Source organism: Callospermophilus lateralis, unplaced genomic scaffold, assembly GCF_048772815.1.
Source record: "Callospermophilus lateralis isolate mCalLat2 unplaced genomic scaffold, mCalLat2.hap1 Scaffold_167, whole genome shotgun sequence".
Taxonomy (NCBI): Eukaryota; Metazoa; Chordata; class Mammalia; order Rodentia; family Sciuridae; genus Callospermophilus; species Callospermophilus lateralis.
Genome location: NW_027512751.1, coordinates 925,766 through 942,351, shown reverse-complemented (window position 1 = coordinate 942,351; position 16,586 = coordinate 925,766). Strand labels below are relative to the sequence as shown.

Sequence of the window (16,586 nt, the reverse complement as noted above, 5' to 3'; positions counted from 1 at the left end):
TGATCACCTTTGTTATTATCAATTTATATTTGAGTGATCTGAAACTCAAATCCATATATGTTTGACTTTGCATCATATTCACTTAGAGTTGTCATGTGTTTCCTTTGGATGCCATACCACTTATTTTAGCAAGCACTTATTGAATGCCTATTAAATGTCAGGCCCCATGTCAGAAAAAAAATTCCTACCCTTAGTAAGTTCAGTGTAGGGACAAACACAAAAATAAAATCAGCACAGGCTTCTAGTTTGTGTTAATAGACACTCAGAGAGACTTCAGCTTGTGCCTTTGAGAAGGAATGCCATTGGAACATGGGTATCACACATGTCACTTAGGAGCAAGAGAAGCAGGTCTAGGAGGCCTGATAATAGAGGAATCATTTAGACCTATAAATTTAGATACAAATTTGTGTTCATTGAAATATTTTTTGTGTAGAGAAGGTCAACCAATTTAGGAAATATCTATTAGTCTCATAAATTTCATCATTGATTCATTAACTTTGCTAATATCATAAATTAAATAAAAATGATCAGACTATGCTGTCCTTAAAATAAGAAGACAGATTTTTGACATGCTTTTAAAAAGACAAAGCAACCTTAGACTGCATTAGTTGAGTGGTTTGCTTGGGTCCTAGGGGTTACTGGGTCCTTTTGTGCTCTATATTTTCATTAGCTAGATCACACGTTGATTAATATCTTCAGTTGAGGTGTGTGTGTGTGTGTGTGTGTGTGTGTGTGTGTGTAGCTGTGTATAGTTTCAGGTATCAAAACCAGGGTCTTACTCATGCTTGGTAAGTACTCTACCACTGAGCCATCATCACAGGGTCTTATATTTTAGAGAGCATTTTGACAGAGCAGAGCAGAGTAGAATGACCCATTCTTCAACACCTGCTCACTCAGTTGTCACCTTGGTTAAGATTCCTTTACTGAGTTCTTTACCCTTGATAATGTTGTCATTCTGTGTGTTGAATGTGTCTGTTAATTCTCCTACCTTATTTCATTTCATCTGATTGAAATAATCAAGGGAGGCTACATGGAAGCAGAGGTATATAGGCTCAGCTTCAGAGAACAGGAAAGATTTAGGAGGTTAGAGAGAGAGGATGGCTTTTCAGTGAGCCAGTAACATAAAAAGATATGGAAGACAATAAAAATAATATTAGTAAAAATATGGACACAGAGCATGTATGTGCTATGCTAAGGGCTAAGGAAAAAGGATGTTGAATTTTAGAAAGGTTTTAGGATATGTTTTGCAGGTGACAATAATTAGCATAATGTGCTTAGTGTTTCATTAAACTTTTTTGTTTTTTGAACTCATGCCTGGTCAATATGGGGGTCTACATTTTTGTATGCTAGCAGAGTTTTATCTTGTTTTTACATTTGTTGATGAGGAGCTCCATTTATTTTATGAGACATTATTCAGTGCTGCCTTTACCAATTTGCACTTGTGTAAATTCTAATGCTTGGGTGAAGGTGCTGTGGTGTAAGAAAAACTTTCTCTCATAGGTCATGTGTCAGAAAAGCAAAATCAGCACACGTGTAATCTGCTGTCCATTGTATGCAACATGAAACAGCCCAGAAGCTGCAGGAGCATTAAGGTCCTTGGCAAGTAATTTGTTGCCAGTTATTTTCTTTAAATTGATTTATATATGACAGTGGATTGCATTACAATTCCTATCATGCATATAAAGCACAATTTTTCATATCTCGGGTTATATACACAGTATATTAAAACCAACTCAGGTCTTCATTTACTTTGGATAATAATGATCATCTCATTTTGCCACCATTAATTACCCCATGCCCCTCCCTTCTTCTCCAACCCCTCTGCCCTATTTAGAGTTTGTCTATTCCTCCCATGCTCCTGATCCCTATCCCACTATGAATCAGATTTCTTATATCAAAGAACACATTCAGCATTTTTTTTTGGATTGGCTAACTTCACATAGCATTATCTTCTCTAACTCCATCCATTTACCTGCAAATGCCATGATTTTATTCTCTTTTATTGATGAGTAATGTTCCATTGCATTATCTTTGCTTCACTAATCTTCTCCCCTTCAGTTATTGCTGATGGTATTTTGAAGCTGATAAATCTACTGGTATTTTTCAGGAGACCATTAGCAATTGCATTTTTTTTCAGTTTCTGTTCAAATAAAGTTAGCTTTTCATTTCCACCTCCTTTCAGTAGGTATTACTCCACAAAAAAGTTCTTAGGCTTTCCCTTCTTTAATGCTCAGCTTTTAAACTTTATACAATTCTTCTCTTTGAATGTGGTTTCTGTATAAAGATGACATTAAGCACTGAATAAGTGTGTTCATCACATCATTATCTGTTGCCATCCCATTAGCTTTTTTTTTGAGCATGGTTGTACCAGGGGCAGTGACACCTAAAATCTGTATCCTCCAGGGACTGATAACAGGACCCTAAGGGACTTAGCAGATGATCCAGCAACCCCCAGGATTGTTCAATGTGAGAGCTTCTGTCTCTGTCCCATTAGCTCTGGGACCTTTTGACCATTGTCTCTGGCTCATAGCCAGCTGCACCTTCTCAGGGATGCCCTTTAGGTCAGAGGATGTGGAGGCACTGGAGAACTCCAGGGAAAGGCATCCAGCAAAAGAGGCTAGAGATTGTGCAGAGCATGATGGTGGTGAGAGGTCATTCCTCAGAGTTGTCAGAATGGAGACTGTCACACACTTGGCCTTCCTTTGGCCATTTCTAGGCATCTTTCCTTTGTCAGACACAGCAAGGTGGGTGTGGAGATGCTCAGGCTGTGATCTGAATGCATGTGTCCACACATAGATGGCTGCTTTCCATGGAGAGACACAACTTCCAATGCCTCAGGAAGGCCCTGCCCAGCCCTGACATTCGAGCACTTTCATTATCCTCCCCAGGGGTGGCTGCAGAGTTTTATGTCTGCATAGCCACATTGGCTGTGCTGAGGAACAAAGGCCCCTTTAGAAGTCCCCCTGGTCAAGTCCACAGAGCCGTTGAACCCTGAAAACCTCTTGAGAGAAGTGGACATTGCAGGTCAGATGAGCAAAGATTTTTGTAGTTCTTGCTGAGCCCAGGGCTTGAAATGCTGCTGTTGGTGCAGATGATGTCACGGTGCACCTCAGTCCACTCAACTTGCAGTTGTGGTTCAAGAAGTTCAAGACCAGAGATCATATAATTTGCAAGCCTCATCCAGCTCCCGGATGTGTTTTGTTTAGCTGATGTGACACTTCATTATTATTTTTTTTTAAATTAAAGTTGTTCCCAACATTATAAGATTGAGAGATTTCACATAAAAGTACAGACTCTTGGTCTCTCTCGGAATCTTTGCAGTTTGAAGTATACCTGAATCACTTTCTCTTGAGAGCTGTGGTCAGATGGAGCTGATAAGCATCCTCCCCTTTTCATGGGGCATAAACTCCTGGGTTGCCCCAGACCCCACCTCTCCCTATTGCCTCCTTCCTTGCGAGCTTCTTTTCTTTAAGTTGTTCACCTGCCACCAGAGGCTTTTGCACTTTTGCTCCAGATCTTTTCTTCAGTGAGACTTAAGCTACCAGTCACACTTATAAAATGGGCTTAAGCAAGAAGGTGAAAACCTCACACCTCATCAAAGTTTGGTGGGCAATCCTCAATCTCAGCCTGGGGCCCAGGTTGAACTCCACACCTCTTTTCAAAGACACTGAACCATCTGGCTGTGCATAGCCACCCAGCTGCCTGTGCCCACCCTAGAAACCCACCAAAAGCCACCAATGGGCCCCTGCCCGTCCTGGAAAGAGGAGGGTGAACAAAAAAAATGTGTCCCATCTGAACAAGCAGACTGTATCTCCTTGAGTCTAACTGGGGACATGGTAAATAGATGATGGCAGAATCTTCCCAGGGCTTAGCTTTCAGCCTAAGGTCCCACTGACAAACCATCCCCTTTAGAAAGTTCACCTGACATTCCTGAGCTGAGCTGCCCTGCCAAAGAAAACTACTTCAAGGCTCATCTTGGTGCTTAGCTCAGCCCTGGTTGGTTGTTAGAGTGCTTTGAGGGGGATTACAGCCCACACATCAAGCCAGGGGCTAGAAGGCCCTGGGGTTGCTCAAGTCCATCCTAGAATCATTTCCATATACTTGGCTAAATGAGAGGACTTGTATTCCTAATCCCCATTGGCCAGATCACCTGCCTGCACCCACAGGAGAAATCTGAGTCCCAGCAGAGGTATCAGGGCTCAGCCAGGTTGGGAACCCAGATCTGGGAATCCATGCACCACCAGCCCATGGTACCTTCCTGCTGCATCCTGTATGCCACCCTTTTACAACCAAACCTTCTCTTTAGTGAAGGGGGAACACTAAGCCAGCAGCTGTTGAGAGATTGAGAAGGAGTGTGCAGTCTTCCACATTAAAATAGGGTTAGAGGGAGACTGATTTAGTTCCACTCTCTTCATATCTCTGGATCTCTCCTCAAGCCAGTAATGTATTCCTGCTTATTGCTAATACACTTTAAAAAGTGTTATTTGACTCTAAATCACTTTTCTTTTTACACTTAAAATGTTTCCTCTCATTGGTGTTGAGATGACCCTGGAGTTACAGGCTTGGTTTTATTACTGTCGAGATGAGATAAACTGTGAAGATCTCATACAGCTTTTATTGGAACTGTTTTATTTATAAGAATTTTCCTAAGGTCAGATTAATGTGACATGCCTGGCTTTTTTTAGGGTTGCATTTCTTTACTCTGAAACCCAGAATACTAGAGGAAGTGATCTTGAGCCATGTAATACAACAGTTTCCTAGTTTCTACTTGCACACCTCTGGTAATGGGGAGCTCACTCTCTGCCAAGATGGCCCATCTCAGGTGCAGTCTCTAACTCCTTTTCTACCCTCATGGACCATGGCTCTGCTCTTTGGAATGAGGGAGGAAATCTCTCCACAGTCCAACTTACGATCCTCCTAGGTATCATTCACTCCTCTGAAATAGCCCCTTGCTATTACTAATACATGGAATCTAAAATATTTGATTCCATAAGTTGAAGGTGAAATTGTGATTACCAGGAGGAGGAAGAAAGTATGATAGAATTAAGAAGTTCTGAGGTTCTATTGCAGATTAGACAATAGAAAGTAGTGCATATAGAGGTAAAATAGTATTGCATATATAAAGACAAAAGAAATGAATTTTAATGGTTGTACCATAAAGAATTGATTAACATTTGGGGGGGGGGGAGGAAAACATTCAACCCAATTTTCATATTACACAATGCATACTTATATTGAAACTTTACATAACAAATCTTTAACATATATATTTTATATTTTCACATTTCACATTTAAAATATTTTTAAGCAGGCATGAAAAAAATAACAAAAGTTTCAAAGGAACTTTCATACCACAGGAGGACACACTGAAAAGGCAACATCTATGAGAAATAGAACTTTTACCAAGCATGGAATTTCCTGGCACCTTGACCTTGGGAATCCAGTCTCCAGAATTCTTAGAAATAAATGTTTGATATTTTAGGTTTTTTTATACTTATAGAAACTGGGTAGCATGTGAGTGTTTTGCTACATTTTTATTATATATACAAATAAAATCCCATCTAACAGTTCATATTCTTATCCCTTTTGGTTGACTAAATTTATATATGTGTACACATTTCTTGAGCATTTGAAATACTTTATTGGATGATCATTGCTATTTACCAAATAGACATGAAAGACTCATAGTGACTGGCCCCTTGCCTGGAGATTCTCTGCCCAATAGAGGGCAGAACTGTTGACCTCTGCCGCTCCCCAAACCCCTGGGGCTTTGGCATAATGCTGACAGGTTGAGGGAGCTGCAGGCATTGAAGCCCGTTGACTCAAAGCAGAGAATTGGATGACCATTGGGGAACAGGGCAGTGGAAGAGGAAGGCAGGTCAGGGCCCAGGACAGGGGGAAGCAGCAAAACTAGAGGAAGCCAAAGGCTGGAAACATGGTGTCTATTTTGGTTTTCTATAAATGGGAGCGGATAGGCCTGCAGGTAGGGCAGCAAGTGGTTGTGCCCTGGGTTGGTCACCCACTGACATCTTTCTCATCACCTCTTGGGGTCTACATCCAGCAATAGGTTCCTGCCTCCTCCCCCTCCTTGGCCTCTCTTGACTTGGAGTTGGGAACATAGAGGCCAGAGTCAATGCAATGCTGCATGTGGTACTTCACATCATGAGGTTCATCTTGCTATTTCTGTCTTGGAGCATCTGCACATCCTTCACAACAAGGTACTTTTGAAGTTCCTCAGGGAGGGATTCTTAGACCTCAACAGGGTCCAGGGCACCAGAGCTCAGCCAATTCTCATGCTCCTCTGCCTCACACTCCTTCATGGCTTTCTCATTGAGGCACAGCTTGGAGCTCTGCACATGCTCCTTAAAGGTCTCCAGCTTGTGGTTAAAGCTCTCCATGTACTGGTCATTGGCCATCTTAATCTTAGCAAAGAGCTGTCTGAAGCAAGCATAGGGGTCACCTTCAGACCCTTAGTTAGTTCCAGGATGAACTGCATGACAATGGTCTGGTGGGCCACCTGCTCCATGAGTGCACAATTTTTCCTTCACCTCTAAGTCAATGCACTACCAAGTAGTTGGCTGTCTCCTCACATACCAAGTGGACATTGTCTGACAGGAACTTCTGGCTATCAGCCCAGCTGCAGAAAATGCCAAAGGAATTCATCTGTTTCTCCTATTTCTCCACAAAGTTTTTGTGTTTCTGCTTCCTCACTTCCTATGAATCCTCCTATGCTTTCTCAGGCTTGATATTGACCATGCTTTTGCTGTAGCCAGGGAATGCTATTTTCCTCTTGTGCATCTCCTCCATCTCTGCTCCTAGCTCCATTCCTCATTGCAAGTTTCTGTGCCTCAGCCTACAGTCACTCCAGATCTGCCTGGAACCTTCAGTCAACTCCCAGTTCCTTTAGCTTCCAATAGCAATCAAACACCTTGCACTGGTTTTCATGACAACCCCGTCCAGCTCTTCCTCCTCCTTCCAGAACTGCTTCATGCACTCCACCCTGGCCTGGTGCCACCAGGGGAAGAGCTGTCTGTGTTACTGTTGGCGATCTGGCCCCTTCACCATTTATAATTCTCTAAGCAAAGCAAAAATAGTTTAGGGAATTGACTTATACTTAAATTACATTGTAAACTGGTATACTAGGGTAAGAGTCTTCAATAGTCCTATAAGATGGATGAAAATTATCAGCAAATTGCTAGAATGAATGGAGCTATATAATTTTCTTACTTAAGAAAAATTACTTGAAATGTCAATACACACAACAAAAGATTATGAATTAGCATATGTATACATATATAATCATAATTTTTGGAAACTTTCATTTTTATTATTTATTTTTCAGTGTGTTACTACTAACTTTTTTCTCTAAGAAACAGAAAGAATCTGGGATGTATAAAACTAACAAAAACATGTAAAACACAAATATTTTATAAAACAGGATAAACTTGGTATAATAATTTATCATTAAATCAAAAAATCATATGATAATTTGTTCAACATATATATTTCATGAGCATATTTGAAAAACATTTTTTCCCATCAGGAGTAAAGTTTATTAGCTTTTACTTTCCAAAGAGTTGAATAGTTTTTAAAATTTACTGAAAAAAATGTTTTTAAATTATTTAAATAAGTATTGCTATTAACATTTTATCCCTTTAAAAGTCTCGACAATATGTTTCAAAGCAAAAATTATTATGTATTAAATAATAATACATAAAATATTATGTATTTAAAAAAACCTGGATCAATTGCAAAACGTGGGAAGTAGCACTGGGAAGATTTGTATAACTCAGTCAATTTGGAGCCTAAGTCAGATTTGTAAGGACTGACAGAGTAACTAGGAAAATTACAAATATCTCCCAATAAATATGCTAGTGGCAGTGACTGAAAAACAGAAAGCATGCTTCCTCTATCATAAAATTGATGTCTGGGATATCAGGCAGTTTCAAACACCCAGTATCTTATTTTTTTGAAAAGGTAAAATAGCTTAAATCATTTACTATCTAAACAAATCAATTAATATCTAAACTACTGTTAATAGTAGTCATGAATTATGCTTAATATGGAAACCCACATTTATGTCTTTAAGAAAAAGTGTAAATTGTATTCTACCTCAAAATATAAATTAACCCACTTAAAGAATCATCAGTGGTCAAAATCATATTGAATTTTAAACAAATTCAGAATAAAATAACAATAAGTACATTATACTGCTTTATATCTAAAAAATGCTTACAACTTCTCATAAAAATAGTCTGAGGCAACTATTTTTTCTTTTATTCTCTTACAGACATGTTCAACACTATGGGCAACATTCTTAAAACCAAGACTTTCAGACATTCAAATACTGTGGTCCCCTTTTCTTTGATGTGGTTTATTCAACTAATAAAAAGCATTGTAGGCAACTTAATACATTTTCACCAAATTTAAAGTAGTACAAAAATTTTAAAAGTCTACAGAACTACACACTGTACCAAATACATCATTAAAAATAGAAGTCAGTATTTTTTTTCAGCAAATAAAACAGCATACTGGTATTCTGTTAATGCATATCTTTTTAATATGTACAGTCATTCATAAATTATTTACAACTTCTACTTATGTGAAGAGAATTAAAATGTAAATTTTTCTCCAAACCTGGAAAAAAGCAATACAAAATTTGTGAAAGCCTGTGTTTTATACTTTACAAAAGAAAGCCAGTTTTCTCTTCAAATACCAGATACTGTATGCAGTGATATTTTTGACATATTACACATTATGGCAATTCTTGAGGATGTTTTAAAGCTGAAGGTAAGTTTACAGGTCTTGATTCTTCATCAAGGAGTACTAGATCTTCTATCTCACTGCCTCTGTATTTCCTTTTACATATTTTTACCACCATCTTTTTTCTTAAGAAATAACTTCAATGATTCTCTTGATGCAACTGCTTTTGCATTTTTTTTTTTGCTTTTTCCACAGCCAGTGCCCAAGTACACTGACTTGCACCACAATTTCAAATAACACTTTCTTAAGAGCTTTTATTTTGTGGCAGATCTGCCAGTTCTTTTAGTGGGACAAAAAAAATATCCAGTGTTGCTTTCAGAGCCTCAATAGCTGTATTTAGGAGCTCTCCGTAATTCATATTGGTACTAAAGCTACCAACAGCTACTAATTTCCATGCCACTGCTTTATACAGTTTATTGAAGAAAGGGTGGTTCTGTTTCACATCTTCATTGGTTAATTTGCAACAACAGAACTTGATAGAAGTCTCACTTGACTATGAAGTACTTTTAGAAGGAATCTCTGAGGTGCTACTCTGAGAACTTAGAAGTTAGTTTCAGAATAACTTAGTCTTAGAAGCTAGCTGGGACACACTTGCTAAGGAAGTGCTTTTGGAAACCATAGATCCATTGGTCTGGGAGCTGCTCTTGGAAGCTAACAGTGATGCAGCTACCTGGGAAGTGTTTTTGGAAGTGAGCAGTGATGTATTTGTTGAGCTTCTCTTGGGAGTTAGTAATGATGTGCCTGATGAGAAACTGTTTTTAGAAACTGATTATGAAACACTTGCCTCTAGTTTGGGAAGTAAATCCACTTGAAGCTGTCTCAAAATTAGGTTTAGAAGAAAATAAAGCCGACTCTACTTCTGACCTTCCAGAAGTACCCATCAAGGGCACCTCAATCTCTGAGCTGCTCTGAGAAGCAGAGACTGAAGAATCTTCCATAGCACTCATTTTAGATGAGCCACTTTGTTGTCTGGAGTCAGTGGACTGGGTCACGGACTATTCACATTGGATTTCAACAATAAAGAAACAAAGATGCTGAACCATGCTTATCTGGAGCTTCTGATTCAGAAGCATTTCCAGATCCTGCCGTTGTTACCTGAGAGGAAATGCTGCTACTGCTTTTACTGGAAACAGATTGCTTTCCCTCACGTGTAGAGCTATTCTGACCAGAGATGCCAGAGCTCTGAGTGGAGTTTCCACTACTCTCTGTTTGGTGAATGACCCGGAACATGTAGAACTCTTTTCCAACTGAGCTGATGTACCTTCTGTTTTGTCAGAAATTTTTGCAAGATCTCGCTCAACTGCACAGTTGTTTTTTTTTTCCTTCTGACTCGTTTTTTGGATAGCTCTTATACCCCATCTTAGCAATCAGTTTGTCTCTTGTTGTACGGATTGGAGCATCGGTCATTTTGATGCCTTCAGCCATACTAAGAATTTTATCCATAACTTTTTGAGGGTACGAGCACCCAAGCAAGACGTGCTTTGCCTAGGCCATGGAAAAGGAGATGAGCTGCTGCATCTGCCGACTGCAGGTCCCACTTCCTCCGGGTTAGCAGAGGCAAGGCCACCCTAGGGGGCCAGGTGCCCAGCATTGCGGAACAAAAACTCCCGGTGGTGGCGCCAGTGTTTGTCAGTCTTGCCCTCTCAGCACAGCGCCTCCACCCAGGCGGCCACCCACGGGTTCTGGCTCAGGAACTCTGATACCTCTTGCACCGTGTTGGGCCTGCAGGAGGTGCAAGACACCAGCAGACGCTGCTCCAGGAAAGAGGCAGGGTGCGCAGGGGCGAATGGCCCTGTCACTGTGGCCTGCACTGGCTGCCCTCCAAAGAAAGCCCCTCAGGAGGCCCACACACCAAACAACAGCATCCAGAACAGCTGAAACGCCCACTTCCCAGTATCTTATGCAGTGTTATCTGTATGTTCATGTAAAAATCAAAATTCCCATTAATGATTCAAAGGAAAAGTTTAACTGTATTTTTTTAAGTAGAGGGGGCGTGGAGAGAAAGAGAGATAGTTTAATAGAGGAGCCTGCAGTCATCTGCCACAGAGAAGAAACAAAATGCTTAAGATTGACTGCATTTTGAGGAAAGTAACTGAGTGAGAAGTCTGGAAATTGGGAAGGAAGTGGTGGGCACCCCATACAACATAAAATCTCATAAAGGAACAAAGCACACTGCAAGTTTACAAGGTAAACTTCAGGGGTGAGGATAATAAGGACTTTCCACATTTCCAGGCAAGGATAAGCCAAAAAATTGCATAAATCCCACTCAGAGATGTTAAGTCCTAACTAGTGAAAATTTCAAATTACTCACAGAATTTGACATCATTTGGGGAGCTGAGTTGATTCTGAGTGAGAATTCAGTTCAAGAAAGGTCACCTTGGTCAATTCCCAATTCCTAGAATCAAAGATGCAACAATAGCTAGACACCATTATACCTTAGGGACCAGTAGCTAATCCTCAGATACATCTAGATACCTTGTACCTGTGCATGCCTCACAGGATGGGAAACAGAACTCTCAGTTTTCTACAGATATAAGATTAGTGTTAGGAATGCCACATGCCTTGGTGCCACTCATGACTGCTGTATGGAGCCTAAAGAAGTTCTTCTCTCTAGAATACAGCCTTAGGGCTTCAGTTCTTACCTCCTAATGTCCTAGCATCACTTGTGTTGTTTTCTGGGACTTGGAGAGGTCCCCTCCACATCTGGCAGCAGTGAGACATTAGATGTCATTGTCACAAGCTCCAGAACCATCAGTGGTCAGATCTGTAGGTTCTGAAGACAAGCATCTTTGTAAGCTCGTGTCCCCTCTAAAGTTGTCAGTGTACCTTCATGAATTGCTGAAGTCTATACACTAATTAGATGGTACTCACATACACTGGTGATACACGTTACAGATGAAGAAATCACATGGAGGCTTTTGAGCTTACCTATACTCCAAACCAAAGCACAATACCACTGACATATCTCAGTAAGTCAAAGAAGTATTTTTTTTCCTACAAAAGCCGCTTTGTAGAACTAGAAGTGATAGCTTTTAAACAGTATGTGTCCATATCAATGTGGGAACACAATAACTTATGAAAAAACAAGGAAGCATGACACCCCCCCCTCAAAACACAGAAATTCTCCATAAATAGATCCTAATCTGCAAGAAGTTTATAAGATCCCTGAAAAAGAATTCAAAATAAAGTTCCTAAGGAAACTCAGGAATATTCAAGAAAATACAGATAAATAATAAATGAGATATTATTCAACTTTTATTGAATTCTACTCCTCTTTTAGCACTTAACTCTGAAAGCTCAGCTAAACAGAAAATATGCATTTTCTAGGATGTTGAACAAGCATTAATCCATGGTCTTCTAAAGTGACTTCACAGAGAAATACTCACACAAAATAAGAGTTAAGAGGCATGTAATGAAATTTTTAAAGGAAGCTAACTTCCTGTCTTAATATAAGGCTGTCAGAATTGGTTTGAACTGCTCTAGGACACATCAAGGCATGAGTAAAGACATTGAGTAAGTTAATGAACTTGATTTCACATTCCATTTTCAAGCATCTACAAAGCCCATCCAAGATTTGACAAAAAATAGTATTATGATTTTTTTTTGGAATGTTAAACATTTTCTTTTCTTCAGTAGTTACAATTACCTCTAAAATTTTGTATTTTCCTTCTCAATTATTTTTCAGTGAAGAGTAGAAACAAGAGTTATGTACACTCTTCATCATGCTTCCTTCTCAGGTGCAAAGTCTGAATGGCTTGCATGATAGTAATATGGTCATTCTATTTCATGGTTTTTACATATGCTGGAAGATTACTATTTGAAACATTAATCCTTTATATGGCAGATATGGACAAAATTCAGAGATACTTTTGTTAAATATGATGGTCTACTATTTTCCAAGTTGATGTTGCATTTTGGACCCAAAATTTAAAAAATGAAAGGAAAAGAAACTGCTGAAATTGAAATTAGGTACCCTGGGAGGAACAATACTGAGTCATTAGCATGTAATGAAGTACCCAATTGTTATGTGCCCTGCTGTTTTCAACTTTTGCAGATTGTCAGTTCACAGTTTTGAAATAAGCGGCATGATGCGAGAGACTCTTCCTGTGACTGGTCTGCTAAACTGAGATGCTTCCTGACTTCCTTAGGCTCTTCTTCTGTTGCAACTCAATGCTAATAGCATGATCCATGCTTCTGGTTTTAAAAACCATTTACACAGCAAAAGAATTCTTTGAAGTGTTTCTTTATGCATACCAGTTTATTTAATTTCTATTTTCCACAGAGGATTTCTAATGTGCTTACACTAACATTTGCCTTTAGCCCAGAGAAAATTTTGGTTTTTATTTTTTGTTTTAAAAAGGGAACTGCCTTTCGTCACATTAGGATATGAATGGCACCTGATTTTATTTTGATTCAATATCCAACTATCATCTAAAATGATTTGTTTAGAAAAGAGCAAACAAACTTCAGGATAGGAACATATTAAGTGGATGCTGTCCAGTAAATCAGTCACTAGCCAAATGAATGATTCAGCTGTTGCTATTCCAGATTGGGGATTTGAAGACTTGATATGAAATGAAGGATGTATAGTTTCTTTTCCTTAAATTTATATTGATTATATGATGGAAATTCACTATTTTGAACATGTTGGCTTAATTGAAATATTTTACTGAAAGTAAGTTTACCTTTTTCTTTTTAATTTTTTAAAATGTGGCTACTAGAAAATTATGTATGTGGTCTCCATTTTACTTTGATTAGAAAGTTGTGTTTTGACAATAGATCAACCTATGAGATCTAATGCTGTTTTATAACCATTACAATTTTGCTTATCTCAAGTTCTTATTTTGACTTTAAAATATTTAATTCAATCATAAATTTATTTTTATCAATTTTAAAAATACCTATTGGCACATGAAGAACATTTTCATGACATTAAATAACAGTGATGAGGTTGCTATGGGAAGTTAACTCAGCCCAAAGAGCTCATCAGGGATCCAAATGATTCCATTTCTGTGCTGCCATCCTCAGCATAGAGTCTTTGCTCCTCAGTCCCATTGCGCCATGGGCTCAAGGTGCTGCCATGACTCCTGAGTGATGATTAATCTTATCTAGAAAATCAGTAAAGCATACTTCTGGGTGTGACCCTGAGTGTGTTTCCAGATACAATTAGCATAGATTTCAGTGAAGAGAAGATAAAGGCCTCCCTTGAATGTGGGCAACACCATCCAATAGGCTGGGGCCCTTCATGGAACACAAACTGGAAGAATGTGAAAGCCTCTAGAGTTCTCAAGCTCAGCTCTTCTTGAACTTTTGCATTTTTTGCTGCTGCAATCACCTATGAATATCAGAACCCAAACACTTCAGCCTTTGAAGACAGACTTTCTCTAGCAACTCCTCAGGAAGATTCCAGTCCTTTAGCTTCAACTGGGGTGCACCCTTGGTTACTGCCAGCTTCCAGCTTTCTGGACTGAGCCAATACTGGTCATTCTATCTCTCTAGCCTACAGATAGCCATCATGGGACTAGACAGCCTGTGACTGTGTTGTTTAAACCTATCCAAGCCAGTCTAATATAGATATCTATAAATATCTCTATATAAGTCAATATATATGGATATCTATATTGGCATCTTTAGAGAGAGAGAAAGACAGACAGAGAGACAGAGAGATTATCTTATTGGTTCTGTTTCTCTATAAAATCCTAATACATGCTGCTTCATTACTACATTACTATTCAAAAGTGATGAGAATTTTACCCCATACTTCCTGTTCTCAGAAGCCTCCCAGCAGAAGAATCTTTGGGACCCATTGGCCAGGACTGTCTTCCCCATTTCTGCATCAGCCACAAGGCAACCTGGGGAGAGCAAGTCTCTGGCATTGTCAGTTTTTCCTATGGGGATCAATTTCCCAAGGACAGCATCCTTCTAGCATTTTCCATTCAGGAGTGCTCACTGCACTTTTAAACTGGCCACTCTGTGATTACTCTGAAAGTGGGAGTGATCACATGGATGTGGTTGTGAATCAGTTAACTTCACTTTATTGAAGCATAATTGACTTCTCTCTCCTGCCTGGGGAGAAGTCATTTCACATAATGCCAATTACTGTTCATTGGGATGCTGGATGGGAGGGTGTTTAAAGGATCAATACAAAGCCATTTTATCAAGATGTAAAACCAATTATAACAATAGTTACCTGATGCTGGGTCAGGAGGACAACAATTGTTTTTCAACAAATAATGCAGATTTCCCCACTTATGTTTTACTCTCTACATTTTACAGGCCACTTAACAGTAAAGATCTTTCTCTAGACTCTTTATCCCATGAATTGATGAATGTTGGACAGACAATGCCTTCAACCTATCAACCTCTCCTTCTCTCTGAAAGAACATACCATGGGAGAAGGAACTACCCATAACCTTATGCCCAAAGGGTTTCAATTCCATTGGGATCAGAGAATATATTTTTTATTTCAATTCTTTTAAAATTTTTAAGATTTGCTTCATGCCTATAAAATTATGAATTGTGATAATTATCTCATAGTTATCAGAAAGTAATGTGTTTTCAGGGTTTGAGTTGAGAAGATGGAGTGTGCTATAAATATCAATTAGGTAAAGTTGGTTGATGGTGTTGCTTTCTATTATATTCCAATTGTTATCTGCATCCATTATTGAGAGAAGAGTATTGAAGTCCCCAGATATCAGCTATCATTGTGGAAATGTCTGTTTTCTTGCATGTATTTTGGAAATCTGCTGTTGATGCACACACATTTAAGATTGTTTTGCCTTCTTGATGGATTTATCTCCACAGGGGTAATGTGATCTCTCTTTAAATACAAAAAATATTTCTTGTTCTGAAGTCTATTTTCTATGATATTAATAAACCCACTCCAGCTTTCTTTTTTTTAGTGTTAGTGTTATATCTCTTTCCATCATTATACTTTTAATAGTAATGTTTTTATATTTCAAGTGTGTTTTCTTATAGGTGACATAAAGTTGATTCTGATTTATCTAATATAACCTTTAATAGTGGTGTTGAGATCACTTATGCCACTAAGGTAATTGTCAATATATCTTTGATCTATTTATTCTTAGTTTCTTATCCCTACTTCTCTATTTTAGATTGATCGGCATTTTTCGGGTTCATTCTATCTCCATGATTGGATGACTAGTCATTCCTCTTTACTAAAAGACAGTTTACTTTCAAATAATATTACTCTAATTCATGTTAAGTATAATAAACTTGGGGTTTGGGATATAGTTTATCAGTAGAGCTAGGCTCTGAGTTTGATCCCCAGCACCACATAAAGAGAGAGATAAAAAAAAGAATGAATGAATGAATTTACTTCCCCTTTATTTTTGAAAGCTATTTTCACTGAACCTAGAACCCAGGATTTACAGTTTTGTTATGTTTTATTTTGATTTGCTATTTTTCTATATGTGAAAAATACCCCTCCATTGACTTTTGACTTGGATGATTTCTAAAATAAAGTCTGATATAATTGTTCGTGGTTCCTCTGAACAGCAGTGTCTTTTTATCTAGTTGCTTTCAATGATTTTCTTTTATGTTTATTGTCAGGAATTTGACTATTATGTCTGGGGATTTTGGTACTGTTATTGTTGCTTTTTTAGTATATCTTATTTAAGGGTCTCTGGGTTTCTTGGGTCTTTGGTGCTATGTATTTCTTTTCTTTTTGGGGGAGCGGGGATTTAACCCAGGGGCACTTTACCACTGAGCTACATCTCAAATCATTTGTTTATTTACTTACTTATTTATTCGAAGGTCTTGCCAAGTTTCTGAGTCTGGCCTTGAACTTGGAATGCTGCTGT

General features: G+C 38.6%; 2 pseudogenes; both read right to left on the bottom strand.

Moving 5' to 3' along the window:
- Window positions 1-6,051: 6,051 nt before the first annotated feature.
- LOC143387385 (hsp90 co-chaperone Cdc37 pseudogene) lies at window positions 6,052-8,294 on the bottom strand (annotated as a pseudogene).
- Window positions 8,295-8,755: 461 nt separating this feature from the next.
- Window positions 8,756-16,586, bottom strand: part of LOC143387384 (CDKN2A-interacting protein pseudogene) — a 30,335-nt pseudogene continuing 22,504 nt past the window's right edge.